At 43.9% G+C, this 24,438-nt stretch overlaps 1 long non-coding RNA gene across 1 annotated transcript in view; it reads right to left on the reverse strand.

Annotated features, from left to right (window-relative positions):
* LOC143820154 (uncharacterized) overlaps positions 1-17,702 on the reverse strand; it is a 175,142-nt gene extending 157,440 nt beyond the window's left edge. Inside the window, exon 1 of the long non-coding RNA XR_013225266.1 lies at positions 17,540-17,702. This is a non-coding gene — a long non-coding RNA (uncharacterized LOC143820154). The remainder of the gene's footprint in view (positions 1-17,539) is intronic.
* Positions 17,703-24,438: the final 6,736 nt, after the last annotated feature.

The raw sequence follows: 24,438 nt of genomic DNA on the forward strand, positions 1-24,438 counted from the left end.
GTGTTTGTGCATGCACGTGTGAAACGGTGCACTTCTTCTCCTCCCCCTCCTTCTCTTCCTCCTCCCGGACTCCGGTACCTGACTCCGCTGGTTGCTGCTCCACACACCCCTACCCCTGTAGGAGGGGAAGGACAAATTCTTGCCGCCGCCATCATGGTGCGATGTTGCCCAGGTTACCCGGCCAAAGCAGGAATTTTGAAGGACGACTCGGGACACGGGACAAATCCTGAAATGTCGGGATTGTCCCGTGGGAACCGGGATGTCTTAACACTCCTACAAATACTAAAAACCTTGCAGCTTGCACCATACCTACGGTAACTCTAAGACTAATCCTAGAATTTCCCCAAATATAAATCCCTATTTTTTTTTTTACATTTTTGTACATGTAAAATAATATCAATAATATTTATACGTCCCATGGCCTTCCCCAACCATGTCTGGTTGTGGAGGTGTTTTTCCTCCCACAAACTGCATATTTTCCTGAGTTTCTCAAAGCTTTACTCTATGTGTCCCCACCCTTCTCCAGTTTCACTCTTGTAGTTGAGATGTTCTTGTGAATTATTTATGAAATATGTTCCTTCAGGTTACACTCCAAAAGAACAGAAAGAAGACCAGGTCTCCGAATTCTGTTCAGATTATCTCCACAGGATGAATAAGAATGCTTAACTGGATACAAATCTTGTTCATGATTTATTTCTTGTAATCTTTTTTTTTTTTATGATTCAAAAAGCCCAGAGGAGCATTTTAGCCAGAGAGCAATCTTATATGGAAGGTTAGGCTTGGGAAAAAAATACTAAGGTTTCCAAGGCCAGACAGTTTGCATGGTCAAAGGGCCTAGCTACATGTTACACAGAACTGCCAGAAGGACTTTCAATCAGACTCTTCTGGGACCTCATTTCCTAACCACACAGAGACATGATTTGTTTCAGAACTGCAGCTCATGCCTCCGAAGATTTGCCTACTCTGGGGTAGGAAATACCTGGAGATTGGGGGGCGGTAGATTGTGAGAAGGGCAAGACTTGTGGAGAAGAAAGAACTCAACAGGATATTATGCCATAGAGCAAGAATGGCCAAACTGTAGCTCTCCAGATGTCCATGTCCATGTGCTGGCAGGGGCTCGTGGGAATTGTAATCCATGGACATCTGGAAAGTTACAGTTTGGCTACCCCTGCCATAGAGTCTACCTTTCATTTTCCACAGGGGAACTATAGTCTGGAGAGCCATTATAGTAGTGGGAGATCTCCAGGTGCTATCTGGAGGCTTGCAACCATACCCAGAAGGGCACTGTTTGCCCACTGAGGAAACAGATACAACCCCACCAGCATGTGTGAAACCCTTGAAGAGGTAAGTAATCCTCTGAGGCCACTGCAGATTCAAAAATGGCATGGGGGGGGGGAGGCTCAAACTTCCTCTCTCAATGGGCCATGGTCCCCATCCCAATTGTACTCCTGCATACCTGAGAATGAGATCCACAGATAGGAACTTGGAGCACATGTCTGATTGAAATTCATTGCAGTAGATGCAGACATGTCCTGAGACCTATGTACTGTGACCCTAACTGGTTTACAGTATTCTCCGCTCCTCCATTTTGTTCTCACAACATGCCCGTGAGGTAGGTTAGTTAGTATATGACTGGCCCAAAGTCACCCAGAAAAGTGGGGATTCAAACTGGGAGTCACCCACCACTATACAAAAATCAATAATTCTAACATTTTAATTTTTTTTTTAATTCCTAAACATTTTAGTTATTATCACAGTATTCCAAAATCTGGAATAAGATGTCAATCCAAATATCAATGGGATGATGAATATGCATACGGTCACACATCCACTCAAATTTAATCCTTTGTGATTTAAAGGAAACTTTAGAGGAAAGGACATACAACTGGTATTTAACATCTAATAAATTGTAACATGCATACCCTGATCTACTTGTGCTCATTTGGAGACGCTCCCCCAGCTAAGCAGATCTCATACATTTAATCTGTACCTATTATCTAAAATTTTGGGCAACAAATTCTAAATACCATTTGAGATCTTACAGGATATATATTGCCACTAAAACTATATTTAACTACTTTTATGATTCAATCTGTCCTAGCCTTAGAGAGGGAAGTTACCGTTCATTTATTAATAGCAACATGACAACAAATTGCTTCCTGACAGATATCACAAGTAGCACCTTCTTTACCTGACTGGAGTTTGAGTAGATTCAAATGGGTAGCCGTGTTGGTCTGAAGTAGCACAATAAAATCAGAGTCCAGTAGCACTTTTAAGACCAACAAAGATTTAATCAAGGCATGAGCTTTAGAGTGCAAGCATAGTTTGAGGAAAAGTGCTTGCACTCGAAAGCTCATGCCTTGAATAAATCTTTGTTGGTCTTAAACGTGCTACTGGACTCTGATTTTATTGGATTTTGAGTGTTTAAACAAAAGCATCAGTGGAGAAGTCTTGAATATGTTAATTTGCCATACGATACATTTCTCATATAAAGTTAGATATGGGGCTAGATATTATCTATTTTCAACGTTTTGTTATAGCTATAGAATATTCACTTCTTAACACTGTTTAAAATGTAATTTCTAAAACCTTCCAGACATATCCTAGAACAAAACAGTGGTTTTATAAATATCAGGAAGAAGTCTGGACACAAAAGATTTCCTTGAGTGTTTTCAAAATGCCTCTAAATGAACAATTGTAAAGGATTTATATGTGAGAGAATTTCACCTCAGGAGGGAAACCAGGGTTCATTCTAGTTTAATTGTTTTCTTAATTGGTTCCTTCGCCTGGATCATTTTAAATGTTTTTTTCCAGAAAGGTTTTAGTAAAAGAAATATTAAACTTTGCTCACACTGCTAAGAGAATGAAATAATGATCAAAGTCCATGAAACTTCTGAGAACAGGTAAAGCAAACGTGTGGCCAACAAAGATAACTCATAATTCCTACATTGTTTTGATGTATATAATTACTGCACAGGTTAATGAGCCTGTGAACAATCTCTAGACAGCAACTTCAAGAACTGCACACAGATTGTGGAAGAAATAGCAGCAATTATCCACACACACGGTCAAGTTTCCTCAAGTTCAAAATTATGATTATTATTTCATTTATATGCTGCCCTTCCCTATGGCTCAGGGCCGCTTACAACATAAAGTACGCAGCATATAAACAATATAAATAATATAGAACTCTAGAAAATCCAGCTACATTCATTAAAATCTATGGTGTCACTTCAATCTATAATATGTTCTATGTCTAGAACAGTCTTTCTCAACTTTTATGCTGTTGAGAAACCCCTGAAACATTTTTCAGGCTTTGAGAAACCCCAAAAAGTGACGCAATCATGCAGAATATGGTTGGGAAGCATAGCTGTGGGCATGCCCTCCCAGACCCCCTCCCCTTCCCACCCCCCTCCAGGCCGATTGTTGGCCATTTAGCAGGGGCAGGTCAACTTGACCGTATATGGTCATATCACCTGATAAATATTTAACCAATTAAAAAAATAAATCAAAATTAATTCACTCCCACCCTTTCAGGAAACCCTTCCAGCGCCTTCAAGAAACCCCAGGGTTTCAGGAAACCACGGTTACTAATGCTTGGTCTAGAAGATGGAGGGGGTGGCAATATAGGTGTCCATGTGGATTTGAGCAGAAAGGCAGATATTCCAGTAGCCCTTGACCTCAACCATAGATCCTGAAGAACAGTTTTGTCATACAAACTCTTCGGTAATCTGTCTTTTTGAGTCTTTAATTGACTCCTCTCAATTTGTGAAATCTGATGCCTGTTATCTTAAACCCGCTCCCTCTTGGTTCGATTTGGATTGTCTCCAGTTTAAAAGAGCCATGAGGGAAGTTTTTAACCTAATTCAAGAATCCAATTCTGTTTCTCACAGAAAACGTCATTTCACCCTAAAGAGGGAAAACCCATCCACAGCGAAGCAAAAAAACCCGCATATTTCTTTAAAAGAGATGGGATTCTCTTTTTATTGCATTAAATTCAACCAATAGCCACCCTTTTTGGAAAGCTTTAACTAATGCATTAGACCAAGAAACTTCCTCATTGCCCTGTTTTTCCTGCTGATTGGGTAAATCACTTTTCTAGGACTTTTAAATCACTTTCCCCTCAGCCTCTTCGAAACCACGCAGACCACTATTCCAACTTGCCCCTGTGGTCTCCTGTGAAACCTGAAGAGGTCAAAAAACTAATTGCTGCATTAAAAACTAACAAGGCTCCAGGTCATGATGGCATTCCAGCCAAGCTTTTAATACAAAACGTGGACTGGTGGGCCCCTCTCCTAACTAAACTGGTCACTCAGATAAATTACTCTGGCCAGTTACCAGTGTCCTAGCTAAATGCTATTATCTGGCCAATCTATAAAAAAAGTAAGATAGAGCATCCCTCAAACTATTGCCCATCAGCTTACTTTCTGTTTTGGGTAAATTCTATGACAAAAAGCTGGCTTTAAAAATTACCACCTGGGTTTCCTCTAATAAAATCATTGGTCCCGAACAAATTGGATTTAAAAAAAGGAAACTGCACATTAGATCATTGTACCATATTGCCGTTTCTTAGTAAGAAGTATTCCTTACCAAGGGGTGGAAAATTGTTTGTGGCATTCATAGATCTAAAGATGGCCTTTGATTCCATCCCCAGAGATAAACTCTGGGACAAACTTGCTGAACTCTAGATGGATCCTCGTCTTTTATTTCTCCTAAGAAATCTGCATCTAGATAATAACTGTCAGATCAAATTAAGTCTTGTCTAACCCATTTTGTTTCCCTGGATTGTGATTGTCTATGCAAATAATGGTTTTCTGAGTCTGACTACATCAGAACACTTTGATGTCCTGCAGGGCTCTGATCTCGTTCGGTGGAACATTCTACCAGAAAGACCTGGCCCTGGTTGTGATTGGTTTTCTCTTTAGAGCCGGGGACCCTTAAGTAGATTTTGGTTGCTTGACCATGATGCTCTTAGGAGGATGTAGAGGGAAAGGCAGTCTCGCAGATATGTTTGCCCCTGACTGTTTAGGGCAGGGGTAGTCAAACTGCGGCCCTCCAGATGTCCATGGACTACAATTCCCAGGAGCCCCTGCCAGCAAATGCAAATGCAAATGCTGGCAGGGGCTCCTGGGAATTGTAGTCCATGGACATCTGGAGGGCCGCAGTTTGACTACCCCTGGTTTAGGGCTTTAAATGTAATAGACAAAACCTTGAATCTGCTCCAGTCTTCTATCTGGAGCCAGCAATATATGTTAAATGTATAAACCTACTGAATTAACTTTGGTATCTGACTTCATTCACGCACGTAGTGTAGAGACAGCCATACAGAAAATTTAAATACTGACAATAAACCGTATTATATACAGCAATATAAAGCAGAAACATCTGTCCCAATACCTGAAACAAAGAGCTACAACTCAGCTCAGTTCTGAGGCCCCTCGCGGGAATCACTTGTTCATAACAATCCTGAATGCTTTGCCTACAAAGGAATCGCAGATATTATTCATACATTCACACTCTGCCTACAATTTCAGTAGTCCTGATGGATGCAGCTAAATATACTGACAGTATTTGAAGGGAGTTGAGAGTTCTCTCTGGTTTCAGAACCATGGCCTATTCACATAAGCAAATCACCACTGGCTATTTCAGTGATCAAGAGAAGAATATGTATTTGCGAGGCAGCTGTGCCAAAGAAGTTTATTTGTGAGACAATATTAACAGAAAACAACGCGATGCAACAAAGAGTACTTTAAGAAAGCAATAAGCAGTCGCATGCAAAAGGGGCCAAAATAAAATCGGATAAGCTTCACATTTGAGGCCCTGCATAGCCAATAAGCCAGGCCTCCCTTGTTATGAACTATCACTTCCTCGGTGCTGTGGGAGAATGCACTTACACAAAATGCCCTTGATTGTGCTGCACGGTTACTATGTGCCATGCCTGGTCCATGCCAGCTTGAATGCTTCTCCAGCAGGAGTTGACCTGACCTCCCTTAGGCCTCCTGTAGCTGTCCATCCTCCCAGCCCCCAGTTTTCCCTTGCTTTTCATTTCAAAGAGATTCAAATGAGTAGCCGTGTTGGTCTGAAGTAGCACAATAAAACCAGAGTCCAGTGGCACCTTTAAGACCAACAAAGATGTATTCAAGGCGTGAGCTTTCGAGTGCAAGCACCCTTCGTCAGACTAAACAGTCAAAGAGACTTTGCATTGTAAAAAGCCCTTATTTCGGTTCTGTTAAACAATCTTGTTTCTATTCTCACACAAGGGCGTAAGAACAGCTAGCTGTCTCATGTTTTCGTACTCCATTGGGGATCAAACGGGTCAACTGTGGGAAAGGGAAATTAGTGCCTAAATCTATGTTTCGGGGGGTGGGGGGGAAGAGAGTATATCTATATGAGTTTTCTATTGTTCCTTGCCTTTGACAATGCCTAGCTGTTACACTTAATACCTGTAGGTGGTACCTTGACCTAATAAAGACCATCTAAGGTTAACCCAATGGCTGGGACTCCTATGTACTTGTCTTGAAGGGCCTGAATCAGGACTCGACCTCAGGGTCATGACAACTGTTATAATACTGAGACAGGGACTCGCAAGCACGCTGGAGTTGCTCAAGTATCTGGGTTCGATTCTGCACTCCCCCACATGCAGCCAGCTGGGTGACCGTGAGCTCTCCACAGCACTGATAAAACTGTTCTGACCCAGCAGTAATATCAGGGCTCTCTCAACCTCACCCACCTCACAGGAAAATCAGAGTTCAGTAGCACCGTTAAGACCAAAAAAGATTTATTCAAGGCGTGAGCTTTCGAGTGCAAGCACTCTTAGTCAGACTAAGAACTGACTATCGTAACAGTAGGAATATATAAGCAAAAGTTAATCTTGTTACATTAGTAAACTGTGTCACAGCAACCAAACACAGCCACATGATAACTCTCTCACAGGGTGTCTGTTGTGGGGAGAGGAAAGGGAAGGCGACTGTAAGCCGCTATGAGATTCCTTCGGGTAGAGAAAAGCGGCATATAAGAACCAACTCTTCTTCTTTCCTACCCCTACCCTCCAGAGTTTGAAGCCTAATTACACATTCTTCAATGGTACTGCATCGTCCTTATTCCTCTCAAATACTTATAATATACCTCCCTTTACCTTTCTTTTAATACCTTGGTCTTTGGTTTGCACATGAACATACACTTGAAATTTAACTTCATCCCAGGAAGAAGAAGAACTGGTTTTTATACCCTACTATTCACTGCCCAAAGGAGTCTCAAAGTGGTTTACAATCACCTTCCCTTCCTCTCCAGATACTGTGTGAGGTAGGTGGGGCTGAGAGAGCTCTGACAGAACTGCTTTATAAGAACAGCTCTAATAGTATTGAAATTGGACCAAAGTTACCCAGCTGGCTGTATGTGGAAGGGTAGGGAATCAAACCTGGCTCTCCAAATTGAGGCCACCAATCTTAACCACTATACCAAGCTGGAGAGGTCTGTATATATTCTGTAACTATTTAATTTTAATTGAGGCACTAGGGGTGAAGCCCACTGCACCCAGGGAAACAATGGACACACCTGCACTGTGGCCTTCCTGAGGCTGGCTACATGGCAATATCATGGGAGGGGAAAGGAAGGAAGGCAGAATACAGAGGCCAAGGTGAATCCCATGGGACTGGTGGGCAGACTTTACTCCTTTTCCTGGCCGCCCAGGCCCCTGAGGTCCTGCCTCCAAACCTCAAGGAACAGTTCTGGAAATGTCCTGGAATTGGAGGTCATCTGCAGAAAATAAAGATCAGCTCCCGAGGGGGAAATGTCTGTGGGGGGGGGGGGGGGCTCAGCAATGAAAACTCATCTCCAGGCTCCTGAAGATGAAAGGGCTGTTTGAGACAGGGCAACTCTGTGGCACTATGCCCCAGAAAGATTGTGGGATGTAAATCTCCAGTTCGGACCTGGGGATTGGCTGGAAATGCAGGTCATTTCCAGGCAGCAGAGATCAGTCCCCCCATCCACCCGAAGAAGAGGACTACTTCAGAGGTGGGACTCTCTGGCTCTGGATCCCATAGAGGTGCAGGGATGCCAGGCTCCAAGTGGGAAACAAAGATAAATGCTGTGTGGCAGTAATTGCTAATAACAATAAACATTAATTTATAAACTTGTCACAGTTTCTTCCTTCAATCAAAATATTTAAATGATAGCAAAATTTGCTTGAAAAACTGAACAACTTTCAGTCTGTATGTTCTTCTGTTCAGTTCAATATCAAAGCAAATCAAAAACAGTTCTATGTTTCATACCAACCTGAAAACATTGGTTGGCAAAGAACTTACAAAGGATTTCTCAAAAACTGCCTCTATGTCAGCTTTTCTCAACTTTTTTTTTACCATTGAGAAACCCCTGAAACATTCTTCAGGCTTCAAGAAACCCCAGAAGTGGGATCTCCAGGTCCCAGCTGCAGGCTGACATCCCTGGCACTGTTCAGGGAAGTCACCCTCCAGTGGAACCTGGAGAACCCCCAGAATGAAACCTCCTTTCCAGACTGCAGAGTTCAGTTCCCCTGGAGGAAAGGGCTGCTTGGGATGGGGATGGGGGATGTATGGCACTTTCCTCCACACACATACACATATGCACAGAAGACAAAAGTATTCCTTTCTTCAGAAATTGGAAACCTTATTGACCACAAAATCACCTCTCCATTTAGGAAATACCTGAGTGTCTCCCTCCTTGGATTGCTCTGTGAAGCCATTGGTCAGAAGGTCCAAATTTAAAGGAAAATAATCTCATAACAGTCAATGAGCAAGTAAAAAAAGACTGACACCATCCTCCTAAAATAGCTTCTTCCACCTGTGCTCTAGCTACATCTCTTTAAGGCAATGGCCATTTGTACAACTTGGTGTACTGGTTAAGAGCAGCAGCTTCTAATGTGGGGAGCTTCATTTGATTCCCTGCTCTTTCTTACATCAGTATTTATTAGTTATAGGACTCAAAAACAATCTGCCTGAAAAATATTTTTTATCTCAGTATAGCTTTATGGGTATGTTATAGTACAAATTTAATTACTGGAGAAGACCCTCAGAGTTGAAATGCTTTGGGTCCTTTGGTAAATATACATGCGTGACCATTCTTGTGATTGTGTGAGATCGGATGTTCAGCTTCATTTTGTTGCTGTATACTAGGTTCTTTTTTACACAATGCGTTATCCAGAAAAAGAAAGGCTGAAACTTGTGTTTTAAATAGTAAGTGGTACAGTACAATCCAGTTCCTTTTGTCTTTCATGGGATCAACAGCCTACCATACTTTGATCCTAGGTCCGTGGCCATTCTGAAATGGGAATTTCGAAAGAAGCTAGGCGAATTCTTACTTCTGTCAAATATTTCAGCAAGGCAAATGTTTTTAGAATTTTCTGTTTCCTGGAGATGTACTAGTCCAAAATGACAGGGCCATTACACTCATATACCCTTCTGATTGCTTGTCTTTTATCCCGAGCCAAATGCACTTTTTGTCTTTCCACTGACTGCTCAACTTTTAATCAAATCCTTACCTTACACAACAGTCTATGCCTAAGGGTTTGTTCACACATCACTTGTTATGAGAGAGGAAAGCACTATTATTATAATTATCATCCAAGAAATCCCATGGTTTCTTTGGTGCATTCCCATATTATTTTTGCAGTAAGATCACATTTCTACCCTCTGTGTCTGCGGTTGCAATCTATTTCAATAAATACTCACCTTTCTCATTTCCCTCCTTGTTCATTTATTCCTTGCCATGATAATCTGTTATTTCCATCTTAAAAAGAGCAATTTCTGTCTAGCTCCAAGCAAGCGCCTAGCTTTGTTCTGCATGATCAAAGAACGAGTTCAGCTCAGAACTCCATTTCCTACTTTAATAGAAAAAGCCTCCATATATGTTTCTGGTTCTGACAAAATTCTAACTTGTCAATTTCAATACTATGCCAGGGGCTGAAATACACATGAGAAGAGCAAAAGGCAAGCTGCAGATTCATAGAGTCTGATCCAGGGGTGGCCTTTCACTGGCCGAGGGATGGGACAGTGACTTTCAGTGATTTCCACATCCCAATATGGACACTGTTTTGTGTGGGCAGAATTTCAATATGCAAAGAGGATCGAAGCAACAGGGTACTTAAAAGAATAAAATAGTTTTTTTTATTATGAAGAGAAACAACTCTGTATCGAAAGAAGGAGCAAGAGAGAATTCCTAACTGTCTAACTGCCTTATTCAGTTACTCATTCTGGAGGCAAGCAAGGAGGAAGTGTGCTCAAAGGAGCAGAAAATCTGCAACTGAGCCAATGAGGACACAGGAGGAGGTCATTTGAAAAATATCAGGACGTTCCTGACCTAAATATGCTAACTACACATCTCAACTGATGTCTTTTGCAGGGCATTCCCCGTATTCTGTTCTATCATGCACACTGCAGGTCTTGCATATTCCAACACTTTCCTAAAGCCCCTTAATCCCCAAGAGCCAACTAGGAAGTGAGGTTCAATGGGTTACAGCGCCTTTCCTAAACTTCTTTACCACAGAGAAACCCCTGAAACATTCTCCAGGCTTCAAGAACCCCCAGAAGTGGTGCGATTGTGTTGAATATGGCTGGGAAGCATAGCTGTATACACCCCTGCCTGGGGCCCCTCCCTTTCTCACCCCCTTCAAGCCCATCATTGGCCATTTTGGGAGGGGCAGGTCAACACAACCATCTATGGTCGTATCACCTGATAAACGTTTAACAATTTTTAAACGTGTGTATATCAATTAACTCAACCCCATTTGGGAAGCCCTTCCAGAGCCGTCAGGAAACTCCAGGGTTTCGTGAAAGTTTGGGTTACCAGAAGAAAGGAGAGGCGGGAAAGTCATGTTCTCAGCCTCTAGGCTGCTGTGGCATTTGGGATCCAACCCATGACAATGCCTCCCCCCCCTTTTTCACATAAGTGGACCTGTAATTTCTCAGAATTTTGTGATTCGGCAGTTGCTCTGTTCTCACCTCTCACTTGTGCAAGTTTTTCTACCCCAAATCCTGTGCTTAAGCTGCCTACAGAGATATCATCAGAACTGAGTTCTAGGGAAATGGAGGCAATCCGCACAAAGGAAGTGATCTCAATAAAACTTCATCTTTTTCAGGTGTTCATTTCATTCAAGAGGAGAAACGTAGTCGTTTAAGAGGATAATAATGATATACACTAAGCTGGTTCATCATATTGGGGAATTTAAAAAAATTAAAAAGTCTGTCAGCCGAGGGGCTGTAAATAGAAAAGATAACTCATGGAACAAGGGAGGAAGGATAGCAATAGAATTTGCATGTCAACTTTGTCACTTACTTGATGATTGCCTACCTAACAGTATAATATTATTGTTATATCTGGCCTCAGTCTGTAGCCTGAGGAAATGTTGAAGGGCTCTGGGTCTCTCCCTGCTTTCCATATAAATAAGGAGATGGAAATGTGAATCTGTTCTTCAAAAGTGCCATTTCAGGAAGAGAGAGCAACACAATCTCTTTGTGGTGTAGAGCAAAACAACACAGGAGTACAGATTACTATTATTATTATTATTATTATTATTATTATTATTATTTCGATTTATTTCCCGCCACTCCCAAATGGCTTGTGGCAGGTTACAGTGTCTTAAAGCCCCATTAAAACTCCCATTAAAAGACTTAAAAACCATCACAGCATGGTGGCGCAATAATAAAATCCCCTTCCAACCCCCCTTCCTAAAAAGGGGGGGCGGAGAAGGAGGTCCACGGTGTTCAAGAAGAAGCCCGGGGGGGAGCAGTCGACGTACCACAGCAGCCCCAGCCTCAACCATAGACTTGGCGGAAGAGCTCCGTCTTGCAGGCCCTGTGGAACGTTGAAAGGGCGCTCTCCCGGGAGCTCATTCCACCAGGTGGGGGCCAGGACCGAAAAGGCCCTGGCCCTGGTTGAGGCTAGGCGTGCTTCCCTAGGGTCGGGAACGACCAGACAATTCTCACTCGTAGAGCGCAGAGCCCTGTGGGGGGCATAGGGCAGTAGGCGGTCCCCAGCCCGCATAAGGCCTTAAAGGTTAGAACCAAAACCTTGAACTGGATCCGGATGGCAATTGGTAACCAGTGCAGCTGCCTCAGCACAGGCTGGATGTGGGCCCTCCAAGGTTTGCCAGTGAGATCATCCTGCATTCTGATTCTGTTTTTTGGTGTTTTTGCTACCCCTCCCAGTTTAGTTTCATCTGCAAATTTAATAAGCACCCCCTCTATTCCTTCATTCAAATCATTTATAAGTATGTTGAATAACACAGGGCCCAGAACAGATCCCTGAGGAACCCCACTCATCATTCCTCTCCAAGAAAATGACCAACCATTTATTAACATCCTGTCAACCAATTCTCAATCCACTTAACAGTAATAGGATCAATACCACATTTTACCAACTTGTCAATAAGAATTTATTGTAGAATCTTATGAAAAGCCTTACTGAAATCAAGGTAAACTATGTCCAAAGCAGTCCCCTGATTTAGCAAGGTAGTAACTTTCTTTAAAAAAGAGAAAGATAAGGTTAGTCTGACATGACTTGTTCTTGAGAAAGCCATGCTGACGTAGTTATTACAGCCATCCACTCTAGCTGCTCAAGGACCGACTCCTTGATGATTTGTTCTAAAATTTTGCCAGCAATAGATGTCAAGCTGATGCTTTGAACTCGGATATTCCTCCCCCCCCCCATTGAAACAGGAAAGTGTTCTGCACGTGGTTCGGGTAGTTCAGAAGGGGGGAGGGAGCCAAGCCTCTTTCTTTTCTTGAAAGGGGGGGGGGGCAAGCCAAGCAGGGAGCCTCTTTCTTTTCTTGGAGGGGGGTGGGTGGGAGAGGATCGAAAAAGGCAGAGAAGGGAGAAAAAAATCCAGGACCGACAGAAGTTGAGAGAAATTAGGGGCTTCTCCTTTAAGGCAAGTTTATCAGATGACTACCTGTGGCCAATCACGGGTCCTCTACCACAGAGGAGAGCCCAGATTCAAAACAATGCTTTCATTGGCTTTTAATGCTTTCAAAATGTGGTTCTACTTATGCTTGTTTCAATTTGTTTGCACCTTTGACAGAGGACAGCCTGGCAATTCCATCTGGTTAGGCTCCCCACATATCTCGTCCTGAGAGGAGACCTTTTCTCTTTCTTTGCAGCACCAAAAGGGTTAAAGGGGCAGAGCCAGTGGCCAGAGAGGTTCTGGCAGGGAATGGAGACTGGATGAATCCCTGATGGAACTCCCCTCCCCCCCAATACATACATACACACACACACACACACGTGCCGCGTGCACAAGAAAGCAGAAGATGAAAGCATTCCTCCCTTCTCAGACTGCTAATCTTTTTAGCCTCCCATGACTTACTTGTGAGTAAACTTTCCCAGGATCTAGCTGCAAAGATTCTCCCTGGTGTTGCATATCTCTGTAGCCTCACCTGTTCTTCTCCCTCTGCCCCCCACCCAGCAGAGACTCTGAAGAGTCTCAGTTTGGCCACCCCTGATCTAGAATATTCATCAGTCTGTTGACAAAGAGTAAAAAACAAAACAAAAAACAAACTACCACGTTAGATTTTTGGAATGGAAGAAAAATAAAGTAGTAAACTCTGAATTTATTAGTAACATTTTTCATTCCTGAAGATGTAATCCCCAAATGCATCAGTAGTTGCTTTTCCTAGGGCTCAGCCCTTGAGCCTGAATTGAGTGTCAAGGCCCATTCTTGAAGCACAGAGATTATAATTATAAAGGATAAATTTAGAATTGACAAAGTCCCGCAGTGCCTGCAAGATGGAGCTCTTCTGCCAGGTATTTGGTTGAAGCCGGGCAGATTGGAAGATCTTACCCCTACTGCAAGTGTCTGACTGGACAACACCCTGGAGATGGCAGCTGGGAGGTAGAACAATGAGACTGGACTGGTGAGGACTGATGTGTGTGTGGGGGGGGGGGGGGTAGGGCTGGGGGTTGGTTTTATTGTATTTTATTGCTTTAATTCTTGTTGTAAGCTGCCACGAGCTGGCAGGAGCAGGATCAGCAGCTAAGAAACTGAATGAATGAATGAATGAATGAATGAATGAATGAATGAATGAATGAATGAATGAATGAATGAATGACCCCTGAGCATAATATGCACACAATACTTTCCATGAACTCCTGACTATCAGCAACTTGCATGCACATTTCTGAAGAGTGAGGTCAGGGCTGCTAGATGAGGCAGGGTTTTCTTTCCGTCACTTTCTCTTAAATTCCAAAAGGAGAGTCCGCTAACAATTGCACACCTAGCTGCACACCCACCAATTCCCCCGGCAGCAGGGTCATGAAACCTTAATTGTTCACAGGGGAAGCCAAACACTATAGTCGCTTCTCAGTGGCAGGCCCGTTTTGTTAACTCAAGAGCACCACAGGGGGAGAAATGTTTTGTAAGTAGCCCTGCAAAGGATTTGGCTTTCCATGGCATTAAACCTTTCTGCGGCCTTCCCATTTTGCAGAGACAGAAAAGGTGCCAAAAGTTATACAGCTTTTCATGCACAGCTGAGGCTTAGGGTTCTATTTGTGTAATTAGGTGAAACTTCTGCAGGGAGAATTAACTATTAGTGGAAGAGACATTATGCTGTGATGCAGGATACATTTTGTGCTTCCAGCAAAGAAGCCAAGATTTAACTATTGCCTTTTGCATTACAATTCTAAGAAGCAGAGGTTGTTTTTTTTTCTTAGCCAGACTTTATAATGTTGAAAGGTTTCCTTTGGGAACCTTGACTATTTCTATAGTTCTTGCATTTCACAAGATTCCACCCACCCCCCTTTTCTTTAGATATCTGAAATGGATTTTATTTCTTCCGTGTTTGACATTTCCTCCCGTGTTTCCATAAAACAGGAGGTAAGAGCGAATTGCAGGGAGACTGCAGCCAAGAAATCAGAAGAAGTTTGAGGCTGGGAAAGTCAGCCATGAAGGAGCTAGGAAAACCTTCTTAAGCATCAGGATGTGTTGCTGGAGACTGAGGTCAGGGTAATTCTTGCCATAACCTGCCCCATTACTAGGTAAGGGTATGGAAGTTGGGCAATGAAGAAAGATGGCAGGAAGAAAATTGAGTCCTTTGAAATGTGGTGTTGGAGGAGAGTTTTACAGAGACAGTGGACTGCCGAAAAAACAAATAAGCGGGTTCTAAATCAGCTCAAACCAGAACTCTCTCTAGAAGTTGAAATGCCTAACCTGCTAGTACAGTTCTGAAGGGCCTGCAAGATGGAGCTCTTCCGCCAGGCCTTTGTTTGGGGCTGATGAGCATGAACATCAAGTGTCCGTCAGCCATCACTTGATTTGACACAGGAGATCTAAACCTTTGCTGCTCTAACTGAGATACAATAAGCGATACCAGTTCTTAGATAAAATCAGAGTCCAGTAGCACGTTTAAGACCAACAAAGACGTATTCAAGGCGTGAGCTTTCGAGTGCAAGCACTCATCCTCAGACTTCGTCACAGCATCCACACACAGCCACAAGATAATTCCCTGCCAAACCAGCCTGCTTAGTAAACTGTGACACAGTTTACTAACTTAACAGGATTAACATTTGCGTATATATTCCTACTGCTATGATGGTCAGTTCTTAGTCTGACGAAGAGTGCTTGCACTCGAAAGTTCACGCCTTGAATAAATCTTTGTTGGTCTTAAACGTGCTACCGGACTCTGATTTTATTGATGGACAGATAGTATAATATGAGAAGGTTTACATTACGAGAAGGTTAAAGTCTCTGGAAAAAGACAACCATGCTAGGAAAAGTTGAAAACAACAGGAAAACAGGAAGACCCAACATGCCATGGACGGACTCAACCAAGGAATCCATGACCCTCAGTTGGCAAGACCTGAGCAAAGCTGTCAACTATAGGGTATTTTGAAGATTAATTCATAGGGTCACCGTGATTTGGAAGGGACTTAATGACACTACACATACACACACGAGTTCTTCAGCGTGCCCAACTGATGGATGCAGTGGCTATAGCAAAAAAATATTGTTCTGCTTCTGCAGAAACAGAAAACATGTATCCATTTGTGGCACCAAATAGCTGCTCTGATAAGTGTCCTCACAAGAATTCTACGGCCCCTTAGAACCCCTTATGTCCTCCAAGTCTCAATAAAAGCCTTTTGAAACCTTACGGAGTTCATCTGTAAATCTGACATACATACATCTTTGCTGGAAATCGACCATAAAGGGGCCATTGTATCCCCGCAGGGCTCTGTTTACTATCTATGCTACATGCACTGGGAAATAAAAAGAGGCCACTGATGCTCTGTCTTAGGTATTGTGTCAACTCTGTACCACTGGAGGGGGATACATATACATTTATCCTTTTTGTACTTAATATATACACGCTCCTGTCATGACCAGAATATGTTTGACATTTAATGTCTTAGTGAGTCCATCTTGTAAAATGCTGGACCAAGAAGTGACTGGCAACGAGCAGCAAAACTACAATCGTTGTGTTAAATTTTTCTCTCCTCCCCCATTTTGCTGCATCTGCAATTTCAAGGTCCGTCTCCTGAAATGAAGCATGCTGTGCTGTCAGCTGTTTATTAAACCGATAGTGTGTCTTTTCTCTCCCAAAAAGAATAAATAAAAACTGACTGCTGCTTTGAGAACACCTGACTCATGAAGAAAGAGCTGTTTTTATCTGAGCATTCCCTCCATCTGCTGGAGTCGGCAAAAAGGAAGGGTTCTCATTCCCCCAAAAGCCACATCCTCTAGTGCAGGGGTAGTCAAACTGCGGCCCTCCAGATGTCCATGGACTACAATTCCCATGAGCCCCTGCCAGCGTTTGCGTTTGCTGGCAGGGTCTCATGGGAATTGTAGTCCATGGACATCTGGAGGGCCGCAGTTTGACTACCCCTGCTCTAGTGCATTCTGCAGTAGCGTGAGTGCCTTGTTAGTGCATTGCAGAGTCATGGACTGGCCATTTCCCTACTAGCTTTTGCACCATAAGTCTGGTATCAAATGACCACATACACATCTGGCCACATGCACATTCTGCTGCATCTTAGAGCATGTATTTAGTCTTCCAGAATAATGTATTTGCTAACATATAGCATTTATTCCCCAAAAGGGCACATCTCTTTGGCGGAACTGGCTGCCTGCTCGACAGATGTCAAGCCTGTGGGCCCTGTTCCAGCCCTCCACCCTTTCCCTGGATGGGGGCCTATCTCTTCCTGTCTGTCGCTACCACCACTCACTGACTGGAATACCCCTTCCAGAGGGACAGTGAGACCCCTCTGCTGGGTTCCTGGTGCTTTTGAGTCAATACCAACAATCTTTGGGTCCCGCCTGGAGAGTTGGCAACCACCAAGTCTTGCCTGATTTTCCTCCCCTGGGCCTTCCCAATGCACTAGCAGCACCCAATCTGGGAAGACTAGGTGGTCCAGAGTACCAGCCACTTGGGTATGTGCAAAACTCAAGTTTATTGAACTATTAACACTCAGATAAATTTACACTCTCTCCAGCACAACACATGACACAACACATGCCACAGCACTTATACACCCTCTAGGCATGAACTTAATGGATGAGTAAACACACTCCTCTTACCCTGCACTCCCTGGTGAAGAGGAGGAGAGGCTCCTGTGGCCACTTGTCTGCCAGTCTCACTGCCCAGCTCCTTGGTGTCTGCTTCTCTGGTGGCCAGGCCAGGCCCTGTCCGGCGACCTGGGGCAAGCAGGGCCTTCTCTCTGGAGAGATCTGCCACCCTCTCCCTTGAAGATCCTGGAAAAACTGCCTCCTTGCAAGAGGTCTGGAGCCTAAATACCCACAAGCTCCTCCCCCTGGTGGAGCCTGACTCCTCCATCCTCATTGGAGCATGTGACCCTCTCCCTTCCCTGAGTCACCTGGGAAGTGTAGGCCATTACAGCCTTTCCACACACAGCCCCAGCAGCCATTTTAACATGCAGGCCCAGGGCAGCCATTTCAGGGCGCCCATCCACCTCCAGGACTCACTTTTGCCACAATCTCTATGCAGTTTCTTTATGGCTTGTTAAACCTTGATCTCTGGCATTAAATATATGCCCTAAATCAGATGTCTAAGATTACAGTGAGATACAAAAGCCAGGATACCAGCACAATATGTGTGTGTGTTTATTTTCTTGAATTTCTATACTGCTCTCCCTAGAGTTGGGGATATAGATATCGTCAATAGCCTGAGGAGGGACCATGTTGTTCTTAGCACTGGCCTCAACCAAGGACCTGGCGAAAGAGCTCCGTTTTGCAGGCCCTGCGGAACTGTAACAGCTCCCTCAGGGCCCTCAGCTCTCCCAGGAGCTCATTCCATCAGGTCAGGGCTAGGCCTGGCCCTGGTCGAGGCCAGACATGCTTCCTTAGGGCCAGGAGCCTCCAACAGATTGGCGCCTGCAGAGCGGAGTGCTCTGCATGGGGCTTAAAGAGACAAGCGGTCCCTCAAATAGGCAGGGTCTGAGCCACGGATGGCACACATCCCTTTGGCACATATTCCTACTGCCTCTATAATCCAGGGTGTAGACGAAGTTTAAATACGCAAAGACAGACTGTTCAAAAGTATAAACTAATTTATTCTGAAGATAAAATAACTTTGTATAGAAAGAGGGGAGAGAGAGTCCTGTCCATCATTCTTCATACATTCTGTCTGATCTGGGCCAGTCAGGACATAGGAGGAGACAATTTGAAAAATACCAAGAAGTTCCTATTATAGCCATGCTAAATACACATCTGATGCCCCCTGTAGGATGTTCCTCATATGCTTTTTAATCGTGCATACTACAGATCTTACATATTCCAACACAGGGCTCAAGAAACTAACTCACTAGGGAGCATGTGTACCCATATCCTCTGGGGCTCAAGTAGCCACACCCAGCATGCATGCTCCAAGACTACATAGGAGTTGTGTAGCTGTTCTTTCCATGGTTAGGGTAGCCTGCTCATCAAGAGCCACACCCCCATTCGTGTCAGGGCAGAAACCCACCTATGCAACAGAGGGTGAGGGACACCCCTTTCTTGACCTTGGGGTGGCCCTAATGGGGGGGGGGTGGAGTGGCCCAGTGGTTAGTAAAGAGATTCTGGGATCCTATCCTGTCCTTTTTTCAAAGGATCCCAGAATCTCTAGGTCCACTTCTGCTTGCAAGACCATCTATCCTTTTATGTCCCCCCATGCCTGTTTCACTCATGGCCAAAAGCTTCTGAAGGTGCCGTCCTGTAACGGGCACCATTGGCAATGGTCCATTCATGTACATTCTCTTTGATGGCTCCCACCTTGTGGAATAGCCTACCTGAGCGGTCAGGAGGATGGCTGCCCCATTTCTATCATTCTGCAGCATGTGGAAAACAAATGTTTAGGAGACCATTTTGTAAAGGGATTAGAACTGTGGTAGAATGGAACAGCACAAGAGGCCACTTCTATAAGGGATAAGCTCATAGTCTATTGCAGTGGTTCCCAAACATTTTGGGGCTGCCATTCTCTTGGCTCCTAGGCCACATCCCTAGTGCCACCCTCCCACACACACACACACACACACACACACACACACACACACACACACACATATACAAGCACTAACCTCTTTTGTGTTAGGTCTCCTGCAAATTGAAAACACACTGTATTGCCTACACTTTTTTTGGTTTGTGTGCAGTGGCCATATTTTAGTCTGGAAAAACATAAATAAGTTCTTTGCAAAAGTCATCTGTCAAAGCTACTTCGGGTTCTCATTGGGAAGAAAGACAGACTAGAAAAGAGAGAGCGTGAGAGGCAGGCAGAATAAGCAAGCAGGATATGGTCAGAAGTAAGCAGGATAAGGATTTACCAACCTCCCAGAGATTGAGAGTTTTGTGGAAAGATTGCCAATCCTGGGTTAAGAAATTCCTGGAGATCTGGGGTGGAGCCGAGGAAGAACAGAGTCTGAGGAGGGGGAGTTGCTCAACAGGAAAATGTTCCCATCCAGCCAACCTTCTGAAGCTGTTGTTTTCTTCAGGAAATTAAGCAGGGTTGGTCCTAGCACTGGGATGGGAGGCCACCAAGGAAGTCCAGGGTCGCTACTGCCCAGAGGCAGGCAAAAGCAAGCCAACTTGGAATGACTCTCTCTAGGAAAATGTATCCCCAGCAGGAAGAATCAGACTGTTGCCCCTCTACTGCCCCAAATTCCTCACTGCTCCCCTAGATCTTTCGACCCTGCCGGGGAGCATACTACCCACTTTGGGAAACCTTAGTCTATTGCAATGTGTGTTTTTAATGTTTCTAGTTCCTTTTGTTGCATTCTCTTTGCAACCTGCTTTCTGAATTCTATGTCATGCCTTAAAAGTGTGTTCCCCCCCCCTCTTTGGTTGCATTGTTGTCCAGTTCTGTAATCCTAGTACAACTGCCCTATTCACCGAGGTTCTTGGCAGTCTGGTTGTTTTATATTTGGTAATCCACCTTGAGTCTCAGTGAGAAAGGCAGGCTATAAAGGAAGTCAGTATCATAAAACAAATAAATGAAAACTCATTTCCTTCTTCTCCATGCCATCCTCACAAAAACCCTGTGAGGTAAATGAGTATGCATGAGATTGGCCCAACGTCTCACTTTTCCCCTCTACCAATTGTATAGCCTCATTCTGACCCTTGGGATACATGTACTCTCTGTGCCTTTTACATTCTGGCAGGGAAAGTTATTGGGATGCTGATTTCAACTCAGACTTTTGGGTCAGAGCACAGTTCTGTCAGAACTCTCTGAAAGACTACATCTCTGTGGTACAATCCTTCATAATTAAAGTGAGTGACTGGCCTGATTGCATGCCAGGGTTCTGGTCCGAATGATTGTATAGTTCCCGGGACAATGGACATTTTTTTTATATATCGACTTGAATGTAGAACAGAAAAAAGAACAATGTCAGCTGATGAGTTCACAGAAAAAGCAGCCACTTTTTCTAAATCGTTGGAATAACAGTTGCAAGGATATACTTGGTTAAAGGTAAAGGTAAAGGTATCCCCTGTGCAAGCACTGGGTCATGTCTGACCCTTGGGGTGACGCCCTCTAGCGTTTTCATGGCAGACTCAATACGGGGTGGTTTGCCAGTGCCTTCCCCAGTCATTACCGTTTACCCCCCAGCAAGCTGGGTACTCATTTTACCGACCTCGAAAGGATGGAAGGCTGAGTCAACCTTGAGCCGGCTGCTGGGATCGAACTCCCAGCCTCATGGGCAGAGCTTTCAGACAGCTGCCTTACCACTCTGCGCCACAAGAAGCTCTTAATAAATAAAGGAGTCTCAGGAATTGTACATTACCATGATCAGCGTCAAAATGCGCATCTGTTTTGATGAAATATGACTAATCCTTTAACTTTGATGCTATTTACATCTAACAGTACAAAGGTGAGGCATGATAACAGCTCTGCTTCCTACAATTTAAATCCTTTTTCTCTGTAGGTGATTCCTTCCCCATAACTGCACAAGCCTTTTCCCACTCAGGATGCATCAATACTTACATTTTCAAGAGGCAACTTCAGCAATAAATTACTCTTTTAACAGTAAACTATTGCTTTCTTGAAATATTTTACTGCTCAAGTTGCATATGGACTATACTGCAGTTAGGGAAAATACACATTTTTATTGTCTTATCTTGAATCTAGATTTGCTCTACAGTCTCATTATTTATACATGAAAACTCATTTTTACTATGTGTCTGTTTCTCAAGTGTGACCTCATTTTCTGATATCTAAATCCATGGATCAGGGGCCACCCTTGCACAAAACAAACAGTTCTGCAGACCTGGGATACAACCCAGGTTTCTGAAAAAAACCCAGAAAACTTAAAAAAAAAAGTGTCAGTGCATGTGCAGATAAAGAACCTAACTCTTCATTTGCTGGTTGGCTCTCTTTCTTGACTGGGTTGGGGGTGGGGGAGTTCAGAAGGCCTGGCAGCAGAGGTCAGGAACAGGGTGGGCTCTCAGACATTAGGAGGTTGGGGAAAGTCTCAACAGGCTTGGCTGCTGAAAGCCATGCTTACTGCTGTCATTCTTGATGGTGGTGTGAAGGAGAAGCCTTGGCGGACCCCACAGAAGAAGTTGGGTCTATACTGGGCCTGGCTGTAGTGATGGCAGGAGTGGGGGATAAAGGCAAGAGAGGAAAGCCATCCCCTGCAAATACCACAGGTTTCCCCTTGTATTCATGAGATCCTGGGAAAAGACAGCAACCTCCATCATGAGATACTGGGCACATAACCTGCCAGCAGCTGCTGATTTTATTGAAATTCTTCATAATCTGTCAGCTGATGAGTCCTTTGACTATCTGAGGTACAGTTCTTACATACATAAAGAATCTCCATCTTCTCTATTGTCTTTTTAAGTGAAAAGACAAAGGAGATAGTACAACAAATCTTTATGCCAGAGGTCCCCAGTTTGATACCTACAATGTATTTATTTTGGTGCCCATCTGTTTTTAGAAGGCAGGTGGTGGAGTTTGCCCCGTAGGACATTCGGATTGGCTGTGCAGCTTTTAAAAAATATTTCAACACAGGCTGCCACTATGGCACAAGGCTCTTCCATGTATGACTGTCAATGTATGACTGTAAGCTGTCAATATGCCAGGAAATATCTTTCAACAATATGCTAATTTTGAAAAACATCCTGTACAATTAAACAGAGCTTCTACTAGAAATGTTGAGGAGTTGTTGTTAGAATTATGCATAACCTCACTCTCTGGTGTTTTGTGGTTGGCCCTATCTTCTATGGCAGCCATTTTGTGGTTGGTTCCACCTCCTGCAACAGCCATTTTGTCACTGTACATACTACCCTGTGTCAGAATTCCAAAGGTTCCTGAGTTCTTAAAGAGAACTCTTGATCTGGGCTTCAGGAGACTGGGGTGAAGGCTGACACTATATCTTTCTGTTCTTCAAGCAAGTAATATATTAGCATGAGATATACTATGTTACTAGCATGTGGGCTGCACCCAGATGAAGAAGGCAAGGGAGTGAGCACAAATCGGAACAACCACATGGAAATATAATTTCAGCACTGACATTCCTTAATCCAAACAGCCAAAATCCATTTGTAGGGTCTGCACTAGTGGGGCAATCCAGATAAGAACATGGGTTGTGAAACCTTGCATTTATGGCAGTTTTGGTTCAGGGCTAAGTCATGCATCCATGAACACAGGAAACTATTGACTCATTCCAACCCAAGCCTTTTGGAATCACCTAATGGTGCATCCTCTGTGGAATTTTCTCTTGCACTAGATCTCTTGTGCAAGCAGAAACACAAGAAAAGGCCTACAGTAGCTGCCTGCATTAAGTTAAACTGATTGTATGTCCCTCAAACGTGGATTCCCAACTAGGGGTCCAGGGAACCCTCAGGTTACATGAAAGCTTCCCAGGAATCACACAGCCTTTCCCATTTTACTTCCCTGTCCACTTCCCTGATGGTAGTAAAGCAAAAGAAACAATGAATCACGTGGCCAAGATATGAATCTGTGTCTTTAGGAGCACAATGAAGAAAGGGTATGCAGAGTCACGGATCTGAAGGGGCTTGGCGCCACTTCTGGGGTTCCTCGAAGCCCAAAAAATATTTCAGGATTTCCTCTATGGTCAAAAGGTTGAAAAAGACTGCCCTTCAGTTTCCTATTGTGCAACCAGTTTCTTGGCACTATAATATGTGGGAAGGAACGTGCTGCATGTTTCACAAGATACCATGCAGATAGAACTGTGCTAAATTCAGTTATGTTTCCACCTGAGCATCAGTGGATTCAAAGTATGATATGTCGGCTATGTTGCCCTCACAGCCCCAAATTTAGGGCTACAGAAGAAGAAGAGGAGGAGGAGGAGGAGGAGGAGGAGGAGAAGGAGAAGGAGAAGGAGAAGGAGAAGGAGAAGGAGAAGGAGAAGGAGAAGAGTTGGTTCTTCTATGCCGCTTTTCACTTCCCGAAGGAGTCTCAAAGCGGCTTACAGTCGCCTTCCCATTCCTCTCCCCACAACAGACACCCTGTGAGGTGGGTGAGGCTGAGAGAGCCCTGATGTTCCGGCTCAGTCAGAGCAGTTTTCTCAGTGCTGTGGCAAACCCAAGGTCACACAGCTGGTTGCATGTGGGGGAGCGCAGATTCAAACCCGGCTCACCAGATTAGAACTCTGCACTCCGAACCACTACACCAAGCTGGCTCATCAGCCTCCTGCCCTAACCCTGGCCCATATCTCTCCTGCTATTTTTGGATAGTCTTACACATCTTCATCCTAACCAATCTTGTTTTGGATCCTACTGCTTTTCCATGTTTGCTTTGTCCAATAAGATAAAGTAACTGTTCACCAGATGGCTTTGCATTTCATCATAATAGGCAGGTCATTAAACCCTACACAGATGAGAAGAAACACTAATCTGCTCCAAGGAGACAGTGGGTCTGCCTTTTTAACTTTGGCTTCTTGTGAAACAGGCAACGCTGCATGGTTTTTTGCCAAATGAAAGATTTAAAAGACCGTTGACAAACTCTTAAGAGGCTGCCATAACGT

This window comes from Paroedura picta, chromosome 1 (assembly GCF_049243985.1).
Source record: "Paroedura picta isolate Pp20150507F chromosome 1, Ppicta_v3.0, whole genome shotgun sequence".
Lineage (NCBI taxonomy): Eukaryota > Metazoa > Chordata > Lepidosauria > Squamata > Gekkonidae > Paroedura > Paroedura picta.